The sequence below is a fragment of the Macrobrachium nipponense genome, chromosome 18 (assembly GCF_015104395.2).
Source record: "Macrobrachium nipponense isolate FS-2020 chromosome 18, ASM1510439v2, whole genome shotgun sequence".
In the NCBI taxonomy this organism is placed as follows: domain Eukaryota; kingdom Metazoa; phylum Arthropoda; class Malacostraca; order Decapoda; family Palaemonidae; genus Macrobrachium; species Macrobrachium nipponense.
In genome coordinates, this window is record NC_087211.1 from 82,901,665 (window position 1) to 82,915,752 (window position 14,088).

Sequence of the window (14,088 nt, forward strand, 5' to 3'; positions counted from 1 at the left end):
GTATGGGATTAGTAACACTCTCAAGACGTGTAGCAAGTGAGTCAAGTTTCTCAGTGAGTGTAGTAACTGATGTGATACAACCTGCTGAGCTTCAACAAGAGAGTTGTAGTGTGTTATCATTAGTAGCAAATTTAGAAGTTAGATTGTCAAAGGAGGTTACGAGACTGTCGATGCGAGTGTCCATGCTCTCTAAACGATTCAATGGCTTCAAAACGTGATGTAAAGGGAGTCACACCGAGACTTGAGGACATCTACAGCATTACGAAGTGTAGTCACTTGTGAGGAGGCAGTAACAGTGGGTATGATTGATGGCACTGGAAGCTGTTGTGCAATAAGCTGGTTCGATGCAGAGCCTGAACGCCTGGTACAGCCATGCCACACATTGACTCCAGGCTCATTACATCTCGGGCATTTCCAATGCGAGGAGTCGGTGTAGGTAGAGGTAATGAGCTTGATGTGATGCCGAAGAACTGTCAACCACTGTGGGTGGTACAGGGGGCCGATGAGGGCAGGTCCGACTGTCATGCTCAGCAGCACAAAATGCACACTTTTCAGGGCAGCACAGTATCGTGAGATGTGACCGATACCCCAGCATTTGAAGCACCACGGCTTTTCGTCTGGCATTCTGCGTAGTTCACATGATGGTAGACAAGGGAGGAAGGAGAAGTTAACAAAAGGCGGGGGTGGATCTGGGTGGCTCCAAGTAATGACAATACGATTGATGGACTTCCCATCCTGTAGGAAACGACGTACAGTGTGCACCCCTTCCAGTTCCTTAGCTAATGAAGGGTCTACATCCACAGGATATCGAGTGATGAGATATGTAGGGAACTTACGGGGTCTGTTTACATCATCCTGAACATACTAACATAAGTGACAGAACCTCACCACCCTTGACCCTGTTTATGATATCAGGCGATGCCTCGAAATGTATACAAATCGAGAAGTGACCGCAGACATTTTAACTTCAGCCAATTCCCGATCGAGGCTGAACATCTTGGTAACCTCCGATAGCAGCGAAGCTTCACATTAACCCCGGATTCTCTCTAAATAAGAGCTTTATGTATTTCAGCACGTGGAGCAAAGGCAGGGAGAACAGTTTTTTGTAGCCATGGTAGGTATAATCTTGAAAAGCAGGTCTAGCAGGGAATTATTTAGAACTTTATTTGAGAGGAGGAAGCATCACACTTTGTAGTTTTAGCAGCAGGGGATGATGGCTCATTACTGCTATCTGAATCATGCTCCATACATCGTTTGTTGGAGGTATAGGTATGGTCCATGAGACTAGGAGCTGCACCAGCAGGGATCAACTTATGAGATTTAGTAGAGACAAGTCGTGGCCAATGTTCCTGCGTAAGCAGATGTTCTTCAACATTATCATCACTTAGAGCAAGGTCCTCCTCAACATCAGCGAGAGTACCAGGTCCCGAGAATTCCATAGTCATTATCTACTGGTGTTTTTCTAACAATGCCCGTATCTAATTTCGTTTCTATGGTACAGTAACATAGCATGACAGGATAACCACGTCACATACTCTGTACTGCGCATGCGCGGTTTAGGAAAAATTTGAAAGTAGTGGTATGGCCGAGTGAACGAATTTTTAATCCTAAATAAAGTCTAAGTTCAAAAACTCGTAAACACACTAATGTCATAGCACTGACCACTAAGTGCTATCACAGCTTTCAGTCAATTCTAGGTGATTGTAGATCTTCGTATCGTTGCCTAAATAATCGAGAAAGTTTTCAGAGCATACAAATGCGCTTGTTGACAAAGTCCAAGATCAGAGAGAGAGCAGTAAGTTAGTGAGTAAGTAAGTAAGTTATTAAGTAAGTAAGTGACTGTTTACTCTACCTTTACTTTGGATATACAAGTTCCTAGGATGGTTCACGTCCAGTCAGTCAATGATGGTTTTAGGACTTGATTTGAGTAAATTTAATTTTTTCGTCTGGTCGACAGTTCTTTTAGGATTTACCGTTGCTAATGCCTATAGAAAATTATACATATTTTTTTCGGCTGTTGAACCGTTTTTTAAAGATTTGCCGTTACTAGGCGAATACGTTATTATTTCTAGTTCGTTCTGAGTTAAAGTGAAATGACAGAGACTATTACAACGAAGAGATAAAGGCAAAAAAAAAAAAAAAAAAAAAAAACCCGGAAAGAAGTGTATTAAAACAGTGGTAATTATTATCACTTTTATAATACAATTCTTTCCGTTTTTTTGCCTTTATCTTTTAATTGTAATAATGTCTGTTATTTCGCTTTAACTCAGAATAAACTAGATATAGTAACCTATTCGCCTAGAAACAACAAATCCTTAAAGAACGGTTCAATAGCCAAAAAAAAAAAAAATGTAATTGACGCGTTCACAATGTTAAGGGTCATTGAAGATTCTTCAAGTTTGCTGTAAAGTGAAATTCGAAAAATTCTAAATAGTTCATTGTAAGACTTCAATATGTATAGCCTGTCATTATTACTTCATACAACTGAAACGTAGATGGTTGAATATTTGAAATGTCTTTTTATACACGCCTCTGCAAAGCGTGTTTGTGCGTTCGTGTGTTGGTTCGTCTTCCATCTCGGACTCTCTGCTCGCGATATATACAGCTGCCGACAGTCAATTGTCCGCCAACCATCATAGAAATTGTGTTTCGATGAGTTCTGCCTGGAGGGACGCATACCCCCCCACCCCAGGGCCCACCCCCCCACAAGCCCACACCCTCTCTCTCTCTCTCTCATCTCTCTCTCTCCTCTCTCTCTCTCTCTCTCGTTTGAATAAAACCTTTATATGAAAATACAGAGAAAGGTCCAAGTTTGATTATTGACTATAAGGAACTGCTATCCTCTCTGTCTCTTTTTCTCCCTCTCATTTGATATAAAATTGTTAAATACAGAGCAATGATAATCACTTTGACTCAATGCTCGAACTGCGCTCTCTCTCTCTCTCTCTCTCTCTCTCTCTCTCTCTCTCTCTTTGAGGTAGAATTCCATTCTGTGATTAGCAAGAAATTTTTGTCTCTCTTTTTCTGAATGAGTAGGCAGAATTCGACTCGATAACTGGTCGTAAAAATTTTCGTCTTCCCTCTCTCTCTCTCTCTCTCTCTCTCTCTCTCTCTCTCTCTCTCTCTCTCTCCTCTTACACACAGAGGCCTAGAGCAACAGAGAACCATTCGATTCAACAGATTAACCACGCTTCGTCCCTTTGCAACATTGCCAGGGGGGCACGAGGGGGCCACCGGGGGCACACTGGGCCATATGGAAGAAGAAGATTTCGGCCGGATGGTTGTTGATTGTGGCCCTCTCCCTCGAGGGCCACCAACCAACGGCAATTCATGCGCGATTTTTTTAGGGGCCTTTGGAGGCCATTGATTCCTAAAAACCCCCCTACACCCCAACCCCAACACCCCCGCACCCTCCCCCGATCCACCTACATTCGGGGGGAATGCGACTCGATCGAGATATGTTATTTTCCGTTTCGTTTTTTGATGTTCTTTTGTTTAAGAGTGTATACCAAGATGGCTTTTAACAACAGATGACAATTCCGATGGAGAAAATGAGAGAGAGAGAGAGAGAGAGAGAGAGAGAGAGAGAGAGAGAGAGAGAGAGAGAAAAGGGAGTTCCACGAACGTAAAATCAGAATTGCCTTCCATTTAACAATAGGTTTTCTTAATAGAGAAGTTTACAAAAGATCTATCGTTTCTATAAATTCTATGAATCTATTAACGAAAACGATATAGTAATGATTTCGATGGAGAAAGGAATAATAGTGAGAAATCCAACTGGTTTTATAATAAATGAGAATAAAAAAAAAGGATATTTGTTTCTTTGAATCTATACCTTCGTATTTCATGACACCTACCATGAACAATTAGTATATTTTGGCTCGTTCGAAACGGCGGCCCCGACTGAGGATCAAGCTAAGAAGAAGAAGGAGAAGAAGAAGAATACCTGATTGCTCCAGTTTTACCCACAACATTGCCTTTAGTATCGTGGTCTCCGGGAACACGTAAGAGGTAGGAGCATTCCGGAGTAAGAGAACTTGAGATATTGAGGTCACTGTTGGCTGGAAGGTGAGAGACAGGGAGATGGTCCACACTAGGCCCTCCTAACCTTTCAAACCTTACCGTTTAATGTCAATAGAAAAAGAAAATTATAAATCATATTTTTAATTATAATAATAATCATAATAATTGAATTATAGCAATTGCTATATAATAAATTCTTAATTATATTAATTATTAATTGAATTATAGGAATTACTATACAATAAGTTCTCTATTATATTAATTATTAATTGAATTATAGGAATTACTATACAATAAGTTCTCTATTATATTAATTATTAATTGAATTATAGGAATTGCTATATAATAATTTTTTATTATAATAATTATTAATAGAATCATAGGAATTACCATTTAATAAATGTTTTATTATAATAATTATATGAGGGTTACTATATAAGAAAATTAGATTTAAATAAAAGAACGAATAAGAAGAGATGAACGGAGGACAAATAAAGAGAAATGAGAGAGAGAAGAGAGGAGAGAGAGAGAGTAGAGAGGAGAGAGAGAGAGGAGAGAGATTGAGAGAGAGAGAGAGAGAGAGAGAGAGAAGTGAGAAGTTTTAATGAAAAACTTCTCGAGTAGTTCGGAATATATTATGCGCTTTCATTTTGGAAAAAAAAGTTTTTTTTTTTGAAAAACAAAAAAATTTTTTTTTGAGTCTCATTTCATTCCATATTTCGCTGTTTTTTTATTTTTATTTTTTTTATCTTTATTCTTCATCTGCTTTTCATCACTGTTTATAACAAGTTGTTGCTCAAGTGAGTTGTCTGGTTAGGTACATTACTTTAGGCTGTTTATTATATACTTCAATTTATATATATATATATAATAATATATAATATTATATATATATAGTTATATAATTATTATATATATATTATATGTATGTATACATATACATATAACTTGTAAGAATATCCTTCTTTATTTACACCAACGTTTCGCCAATCCTTATCCCCATCTTCAGGGCTTTAATCGGAATTATTTTTTGTGCAATATTAAAAGGTCATGCTAAAATAAGCTAATAATTATGAGACATCTGTTTTGTAACGTAACAGTCTTAAAAACGTTTAAGCTTAAAGTAAAATAAAGACTACAAAGCAACTGTGAGCTAGAAAGTAATTAAAACGCTATGTAACTTAGTTAAAATAACAGATTGAAAAAGCCAAACAAAAAACAAGTATTGAAAAAAAAATAAATAAACAAGCAAAGTGTTCTGCCTAACTTACTGTTCAGCGGCAATCTATAAAGTAATTTCGAATCTAAAAAGGTAACACTTTACTAATAAAAAAGTAATATTCGAATCTAAAAAGTAATACTTTAACCTAAAAAAGTAATATTCGAATCTAAAATGTAATACATTAACCTAAAAAATTAATATTTTAATCTAAAAAGTAATATTTTAATCTATTACGTAATATTTTAATCTAAAAAGCAACATTTTAATCTATGACGTAATAATCTTAATCTAAAAAGCAAATATTTTAATCTGTGACGGAAAATATTTTAATCTAAAATGTAATACTTTTAATCTAAAAAGTGACATTTTAATCTAAAAAGTATATTTTAACTTAAAAAATGGGTAGTATCTGAATCAAAAGCAGCCAGGCGTCAGCCATCTTGAAGTGCCTGTCTTCATCTCTGGCTCCTTAACTTCTCTTTTAAACTAAACTCTCCATTCCTCTCCCTCCTCCCTTCTTCAACAACCTCAGCCTCCTCCCTCCTCCTGCTATTCCTCCACCTCCCTCAACCTCAACCTCCTCCTCCTCCTCCTCCCACGGAGACCAGGGTGGAGGGTTAGAGTAGAAGTTTCACTCACATTGGTCTTGTGTCTAACTTCATTAAAGAATCGCCAGGTAAGTTCTAAGAGGTAAACCTTTTAGGCCTCTAATGGAGGAGGAGGAGGGAGGAGGAGGAGGAGGAGGAGGAGGAGGGCCGGGTTTGGGGGAGTGGGGGGAGCAGCGATAGTTATATAGCCATAATGGCCAAACCTCTTTGAAGGCAGAGAGAAAAAGTTCTGCCGTTTTATCCCGTGTTAAAAAAAAAAAAAAGATATTTTACCGCTTAGCTGAGGAGACGATTTCCTTATTACCATTTGGAGTTTAATTTCCATATCATTCACTCTCTCACCCTCTCACTCTCTCGCTCTTTCCTTCTCCCATAGTTGCGCTTTCCGAGGTTCACTTGCTTCCTGACAGATGGCGCCAGCGTTGTCGGCAACTTTCTTATCTCTCGGTTTTCTGTCATGGACGGGGAATTCGCATGATTAAAAGCATGAGGATTTGTGTGTGGATCTGTGGGGTTTATATCTGCGAGAGAGAGAGAGAGAGAGAGAGAGAGAGAGAGAGAATATGGCAACGCTATACTCGATGCAACTTATTTCGAAGACACTCAAATCTCCTTCAAGGACATTAGATGAAAATCTTTGGACGAAAACGAAAACAGAAGGCTATAAACGGGTTACATAAACAGCCAACTTATCACTGTTATTAATTGTAATAATAAACAGAAGGTTCGTAAATAGAAAAATGACTTGATAACCCTGATTTTAGGATCCTTGTTTCCTTAAAAAAAAATCTCTCTCGAATTGATTCTTTTTTACTATACAGTTTGTTTTGTTTACATTGACCTTGACGTTGACAAACATCTGGGTGGGCGTGGCTGCATTTACAGTTCCTACCTGTCACTTTTGGGCGAGATCTCCAGATAATCTGTATGGCCGAATCACATAAGTTATTTGTGTAAAAACGTGTGTACGTTGTGCGTGTGTGTGTGTGTGTGTGTGTGTGTGTGTGTTTTGCGTGCGTGTGAAAGATTCCAAGTAAGATGGAAGGCAGAGGATCTGAACGGAGGTACAGTTAAAGGAATGAAAGGGGTTGCAGCTAGGGGTCGAAAGAACGCTTTAAAGAACCTTAGGTAATTGCGTGGGTCATTATTATTATTTTATTATTATTATTATTATTATTATTATTATTATTATTATTGTCATTTGTTTCCTGGTTTTCTGATCTATGCTGCGGAGTTCTGCCTTCGTCCATTCCACTATTCCTGCGCTGTATCTGATTACTGGCACTGCCCATGTGTTTATGGCTTTTATCATATTTCCGGCGTTGTTGAGTTTTGACTTGAGTATCGCCTTGAGTCCTGCATATTATTCTTTCCTGATCGTGTCCTTCATCTCTTGGTGTTTATATCTCCTCCTTCCATTATTCCCAGGTATTATTTAGGTATTCCCTGTTCCCACATCTATGTGTTTGATGTTGCTCCCATCTGGTAGCTTTATCCCTTCAGTTCTCGTTACTTTGCCTTTTTGTATTGTTGACTAAGGCGCATTTTTCTATTCCAAAACTCCATTCTGATGTCCCCAGATACAATCCTTACAGTCTGGATTAGGGTATCTATTTCCTTGATGCTCTTACCATACAGCTTGATGTCGTCCATGAACATCAGATGGTTGATTTTGTTGCCTCTTTTCTTGAGTTGGTACCCGGCATCCATCTTCTGTAGTACTTTTGTCATGGAATCATGGGCTACTACGAAGAGTAGTGGGGACAGTGAGTCGCCCTGGAAGATCCCTCTCCTGATATTAAACCTTCTGCTAGTCTTATTCCAGAGCTTGTAAGTATTGTATTCCAGTTGCGCATTGTATTTTGAGGGAGCTGATGGTATTTTCCTCTGCCCCATATATTTTGTTTTCAGGCATTCTATTAGCATGTGTGTGGTATCATGTCGAAGGCTTTCTTATAGTCTATCCATGCCATGCTTAGGTTGGTTTTCCTTCTCCTACTGTTCTTCATTACCATTTTGTCTATCAGGAGCTGGTCTTTTGTGCCCTACACTTCCTTCTGCAGCCTTTCTGTTGGTAGGGGATGGTGTTTGTCTCCTCTAGGTAGTTGTATAGCCTTTCACTGATGATACCTGTTAGTGACTTCCACATTATTGGTAGGCAGGTGATAGGCCTGTAGTTACTGGCTATATTTCCCTTACTCTTGTCTTTTGTACTAAGGATGTTCTTCCTGTGGTCATCCATTTGGGTGCTTGGTGATTTGAGACACAATGCTGGAGTTGTTCTGCTATTCGTGGTGTAGGGCCTTGAAGTTTTTGAGCCAGTATCCATGGACTTCATCGGGACCTGGGGTTTTCCAGTTTGGCATTTTCTTTAGTTGGTGTCTGACTGTGTCTGTCGTGATGTCTGTTGAATCTTTGTTTTATTCTCCCTGTTTCTTCTTCCCTTGACTTCCTGAGCCATGTTGCATGTTTGTTGTGATACCGGATTGCTCCATATGTTTTCCCAGAGTCTCTTACTTGGTTCGGCTTCAGGAATTTCTGGGTGGTTGTCTTCCCCTCTTAGTTGGCTGTATAGTCTTTTCTGGTTGGTTCCGAATAGTTTGTTCTGTTGGTATCCTTATTCCTGTTCATGTACCGTTGGATCTTGTGTGCTTTGGCCTTAAATTAAGCCTCTGTTTTACATCTTCTATTGTGTTGTTTAGTCCCCTCTCTTGTACTTTGTATTCTCGTTGAGTCCTTCCCTTGTTTTCTTGCTTCTTAGCCTTTTTTCTGCCATCTCTTTCAGTTTACTCAAGTCAGATCTCATCACCATGATTTGCTTTTCCAGGCGCCTTTTTCCAAGGCCAGGTTGCTGTTTTGGTTTCTGTTGGGTTGGTTGTGACGGTAAGTGTTTTTGGGTGTTTCGAATCAACCCCATTCCAGTTCTGCTACTAATCTTGCTCCTGCATATGTCAAGTTATTTGTTTCTGTGATACTGGTGGTTGTGTATTAGGCCCATTATTTCATTGACCTCACTTGTTTTTCTCCCTTAATTTCTGGTGTTGTAGGCTTTCATGGAGGGGATCTTTGTTCTCTCTGTATCTGGCTCCATCCAATTGTCTAATCTTTTCTATTATTATTATTATTATTATTATATTTTAGTTATTATTTATTATTATTATTATTATTATTATTATTATTATTATTATTATTATTATTATTATTATTATTCAGAAGACGAACCCTATCCATATGGAACAAGCTCACCACCAAAGGGGAACCACTGACATGAAATTCAAGCTCCAAAGAATATTATTATTATTATTATTCAGATGATGAAACCTATTGATATGGAACATGCCCATCACAGAAGCCATTGATTTGAAATTCAAGAGCCTCCCAAAATATATCACGCCATCCATTTGAAAGAAGTAACAGAAGGTGATGGGAAATACAGAAATGGAGAGATGACTTCTATAAAAAGAAGGGAAATAAACAGAAGCAAATACATACATGAACACGGAAGTAATTTATCAAAATACGAGGCGAATAACATGAAATGACATAAATCAAACGACCCTCAGTACTATTAAAGTGTTCTTCCCAAGTATTCATAGCTCCTCGGAGGTAATTAGTGTGAAATTAAAAAAGAAAAAAAATCTCTCTCTCTCGATATATAAGCTCCTTTTCTTAATGCTATTACAAATGGCGGACGTTTGATTGCTAGACTATAGGAGACGGTAATTTTCAGTTTCCTTTTGAGAAAGGACATTTTTTTTTCTCTCTCTCTCTCTTTTTGTGAAAAGGGGACCCACGTCTATTTCCGGTTTCTTTGGAGAGGTCGTTTCTCTTTCTTTCTCTCTCTGTTTTCTGTCTTTATATTATTTTTTTATTGGTTTTTTTTGCTCCTTATCGGAATTTGTATTTTTGCGGTTTCTTGAACTTGGCGTCAGTGTGCCAATTGGCACGTTTTTTTTTGGCACTGATGTTTTGGAATGCGAAGGAGGGCACACGTACTTACATGCACAACAAACACACACACGCATATATAAGTATATAATCACCCACACACACAAATATATATCCTTTTGGGACAAAAGCAGATTTCGTTAAATTCTACTATAAGGCTGTTTGGTCGCTGATAATTTTCTTATTAATTTGACGATAATTTTCGAATCCACTTCGTCAATCCTTCCAAATTCAGTCGATGGATGAACAAACGAAGATTGAGTCTTCATTCCAAGACTCGTCAGAATTCAACGTAACCTACACACACACATATATACGTGCATATATACATATACATATACATATACATATACATGGAGTACATATACATATATACGTTATTGCAATAACATTATACATATACATATACATACTTATTCAAAAGTCAATTCTCTCACAGATAATCAGGAGAAAGGTTAATCCAAAGCCGCTTGGCTTACAAAGGAGGCGTTAGGCCTGAGGCGTAAATGAGGGCTGTTGTCTCTCTAGGCCTATTGAAATGCAGATGATAATTATCATCAGAGCAGCTCTCACATCCATTAATATAGACCTACGTCCTGAGAAAAATCTCGTCTTCAAGTTGAATCAAGACTTTAGACTTGGTAGCATTTTAGACTCGTAGAGTTTGCAAGAGTCAAAATATTCGCGGAATCAACCTTGTTTTAACTTGTTCTCCTAATGATACCCATACTAGAGTAATTAGCATAAATTAATAGATGTTTGAGGAGGAAGATTCGTACTACCTATGTCATGGCGGGAGGGTGGATATAGGCCAATGGTGTATTTGAATGCTAAACGGATGTAAACACAAACAAACGCAATTAAAAGACGCAAAAGTCGTTCAAACAGGTTTCTGGTGAACCTATAGAGCAAAAAAAAAAGAAAAAAAAAAGAAAAGAAAACAAAAAACAGCCTCCATTTAGATGTCGCGCAATTGGAACTCCAAAATTCGAGCGAAGATGCAATGCATTGTTACCCCAAAGTAATTCTCCTTGTTCTTTGACAATTGACTCACGTTTTTATCTATTTATTGATTAATTCGTTCATTTGTTTTTTTCCTTTTCTGATAATTGATCTCTTCTTCCTGTGTTTCATGTTATCTGTTATTTCTTTCAAATGAACACTGCATTCTTTGGAAGTTTGAATTAAAGTCAGTGGCCTCTTTGGTGGGATTTTTTCTGCATATACATACGGTTCATTTTGTGAATAATAATAAGAGAAGGAAAAAATGGCTAAGTATCAAGACCTGAAAATAGAAATAAGAAGGATATGGGATATGCCAGTGGAAATTGTACCCATAATCATAGGATCACTAGGCACGATTCCAAGATCCCTGAAAAGGAATCTAGAAAAACTAGAGGTTGAAGTAGCTCCAGGACTCATGCAGAAGAGTGTGATAAGAAACGGCGCACATAGTAAGAAGAGTGATGGACTCCTAAGGAGGCAGGATGCAACCCGGAACCCCACACTATTAAAACCACCCAGTCGAATTGGAGGACTGTGATAGAGCAAAAAAGAGAAAAAAAAAGAAAAAGAAAAAAAAAATGATAATAGTAATCTTTGGAAGTTTGAATTTTAAGCCAGTGTCCTCTTTAGTGGGATTTTTGTGTATATAAATACGGTTCATTTTGTGAATAATAATAATAATAATAATAATAATAATAATAATAATAATAAATAATAATAATAATAATAATAATAATAATATAATAATAATAATAATAATAATAATAATAATAATAATAATAATGAATCTTTGGAAGCTTGAATTTCAAGTCAATGGCCTCCTTTTGAGGGCTTGTTCCAATGAATAGGGTTGATCTTCTGAATAATAATATTACTAATAATAATATAACAAAAACCGTATTGCAGTAGGTGTTGCCTATTGCACCTTGCAACAAAGATTCTTGATCGAATGCTAAACCAGCAATTTAAAGCTTCTGTTTGTTAATAAAAAAAAAAATAAAATAAAAAAACTAAACGTTCAACTTCGACAGCAGACAGCGCTAATGGACGAAGGAATCTCTCGCTCGAGACCTCCTATACTTTATCTCCTCCACGTCCCTAAGGGAACGCGCCCTTAGCGAGCCCTATTTTATACCGAAGGGCGGCTGACCTGACTCTCCATTTATGCCAGTGGAGGAAGTCACTCAGTGTTCTCTAAGTTTAAATGAAGACAGTGATTGGCAAAGGCCAGATCACCGAAAAGTTTGCCCTCGGCAGAGAGTTAGAGGGAAATCGTCGTGAGGTGGAGGAGGAGGAGGAGGAGGAGGAGGAGGAGGAGGAGGAGGAGGAGGAGGAGGAGGAGAAAGAGAAAGAGAAGGAGAAGGAGCAGGAGAAGGAAGCTTTAGCTTTCTCGATTCGAGAGTCAAGAAGAAGAAGAAGAAGGACAAAAAGAGAAAAAGAAGATCCTTTTTGGTGACCAGAAATACTTTCGAAAAGAAGAAGAGTACAGGTTTGTTTACGTTTTTGGGAGAGAGAGAGAGAGAGAGAGAGAGAGAGAGAGAGAGAGAGAAGAAGTTATCCTATATTTTATTTTCCATATGAATCAGTTTTTTTCTAGCTTTTGTGTTTTGCTATCTACAATATCTACGTAACAAGGTAATGTTTTTGTTTTTAAAGTCGTAATAAAAATGTCAAATTATTTGAAGATTTCACGACTAATCTATTTTTCAGAAATGTGCGGCGAATTCAAAGGCTCGTCAGACGAAGCCTAGGCCTACCATTTTATATATATAAGCTCTCAGAAGAGTACGTTGATAATTTCTGAGGCTCTTTCTTCATAGGGGAATATTTATTTGAGGCACAGAGATGGTTCAAATGTTAACGTAACGGATAGCACCAACGCAAATGCAGTCTGTAGTGTAGGTTAGGCCTAGTACCGTGAAAGTATACGTTGTCTCGTGTATGTCGATAATTTCTGGGGTTCATCATTTGGTGCTATTCACTTGAGCCACAGAGATGGTTCAAATGCAAACTAAACATACAACAGTAAAGCTAATACAGTCATTGTAGACTGTGACAGCTATAGCTGACTGGAGAATCTTACAAGACTGGCAGACCAACCAACCAAACCGAACCAGCTATTTTGCAAGCAACCTCATCATGTGAGCACTACGATGATCACAGAACGAAAAAAAAAAAAAAAGCAACAACGCTCACTGACACCTGTTTCTGCTCCAGTCTAACCTTGGCCTCCAAGCGTTTCCCTTTTCTCTAATTCTCTGTTTCTCCCGTTCTCCTGGTCATATTAATCTCGTTTCCTGCATCTAGCACCAACGAAGCTTTAAAAAAAAAAGCTGCTATCAACATTTTCCCCTCAGGGTATCCCAAGGTATGAAAATGGTCCAGGAAACCCGGATGCGTTTACGGTTTTGATGTTTTACAGGGCGTCCATGAAGTCCCAGTACCATTACCGTAAATAAATACTTGTAATGGTACTGGGACTTTATGGACACCCTGTATATCCGGCAATGCTTCCAATTCCTCCCTCTCCAATCTTTTACAGGACTGCCACCGTAGAGCGAGAGCCTTTAATGTTGCTTTCAGCATGTAATTGCCTTAACCTAACCCGGGGTAATAAAAAGCGCAAAACGAAACAGCAATAACAACAACAGCAAATCTAAGTTTCTATTTTCTAGGTGGCTGGGCGTCCGTCGCGCGACTCGGGAGGGAGGGAAGGGAAAGCGAGCAGCCACATCTGAATTGCAGATGCTGACCCGTCTCCCCTGGGTGTTTCCCCCGCCCCCTCTTTCCTTCCTTTCCCTTTTGTCTTTCCCAGAGAAGAAGGATGGGGACAAGAGAGAAAGAGAAGGAGAGGAAATAAAAGAACGGAGAGAGAGAAACGGAAGAGTGGAAATATGCGAGAGGCGCTCAAGACTACTCTCATTCCGGTGGTTCGGTCTAGTGTTCTAAGGCAGCGTTGAATTGTAACTTTCGCTGGAGAATAAATAGATACAGTTTCCGGCGAAGATCTTTATCTAATCATTAAATATGATGAAGCACAAACAAATACAATATAAAAACCGCTATATTAGGGCAACTAGACTCATTCCGGTTGGTAGGTCTAGTATTCTAAGACGAGAAAAATAAAAATGCAGTTTTGGCTAAGATCTTTGTCGAATTTCGAAGACTGGAACCGTAAATAAATACAATAAGGCATAAACAAATAAAAAAAGTATGATATAAACAACTATATGTAATGTATTAATTCATATTATGAGAGATTGTGATAAAACAATGGACGTA